Below are 1,063 nucleotides of genomic sequence, written 5' to 3' on the forward strand. Positions count from 1 at the left end.
AAATAAAATAAAAAATAAAAGACATCAAACTTTAACCCAAAGGTGGAATTAAAGTGCCGTTACCTGTAGGCCAATGTTTTAGTCACTTTCCTCATCACTGGGCCAAAGCCATGACCCACAACTTAGAGACTGATCTGTTTTGGCTTGCATTGGCAGCCCATGGCTGGCTGGCTCCAAGACAGGGTGTCATGGTGGAAGGGCCTGGTGGAGGAAAACTGCTTGTGTCTTGCTGGGCAGGAGGCAGAGAGGGAAGGACAGAGTCCAAGGGCAGGATGGACCCTTATAGATCACTCTCAGTGACTGTCTCAGTTACTTTTTCTCTCATTGCTGGGACAAATAGCAGTCTCCCAAAATGAAGGAAGGAAAGGTTCATTTAGCTCACAGTCACTGGAGGTTTCAGTCCATCCTCAGCTGGCTTCAAAGCAGAGGGCGCTTGGCACAGAGCAACGTTTCATGGTGGGGGTAACAAAGGGAGGAGTAGCAGCAGCTCAAGCAGCTAGCTAGCTTCTTTTCCCTCCTTACATTGTAATGCAAATTACCTGCCCCAGGGCAGGGGCAGCATGCCTACTCATAATCCCATGGGATCATGAGTTAATCACAAACTCTAGAAGTCCCCACCCCATGACTGCATGAAGCTTTGGGGGACAACTAGATATGAACCACAACAGTGACCCTACCCATGAGCACATAAGACTTTGGGGGACATTCTCAATCTAAACCATAATAGACAGGTAGCTTTTTTTTTTGTTGCTGTTTATTGATTGTCTTTGATTATGGGTCTTTCTGGTCCTCTTAAATTGTATCCTGGAAGGGCTTTTTAGATTTTTCCCTCAGGTATGATTGCTCTGTCTGAAGGCCATATGTTCTTAAGTGCTTTTGTGTTGGATCTGCTATGTGTGAAAAAGAAGATAGAGAGTGAGAGTGTGGACCACACAGACAAGGTGAGAACTGTGAGGGCAAGGGGCTACTTTTCTGCCTGGCCTGGGTCATTGAATTAATCTATTATCCAATTTCAGAGAGTGAGAGAATTTTAAGCATGCTTTTTTCTGGTTCAGTAATCTCT

General features: G+C 45.2%; 1 protein-coding gene across 1 annotated transcript in view; it reads left to right on the forward strand.

Moving 5' to 3' along the window:
- Window positions 1-1,063, forward strand: part of Arhgef28 (Rho guanine nucleotide exchange factor 28) — a 345,634-nt gene that overhangs the window by 129,687 nt on the left and 214,884 nt on the right. The gene's annotated exons all lie outside the window — the stretch shown is intronic.

The sequence above is a fragment of the Octodon degus genome, unplaced genomic scaffold (genome assembly GCF_000260255.1).
Source record: "Octodon degus isolate 3935 unplaced genomic scaffold, OctDeg1.0 scaffold00177, whole genome shotgun sequence".
Taxonomy (NCBI): Eukaryota; Metazoa; Chordata; class Mammalia; order Rodentia; family Octodontidae; genus Octodon; species Octodon degus.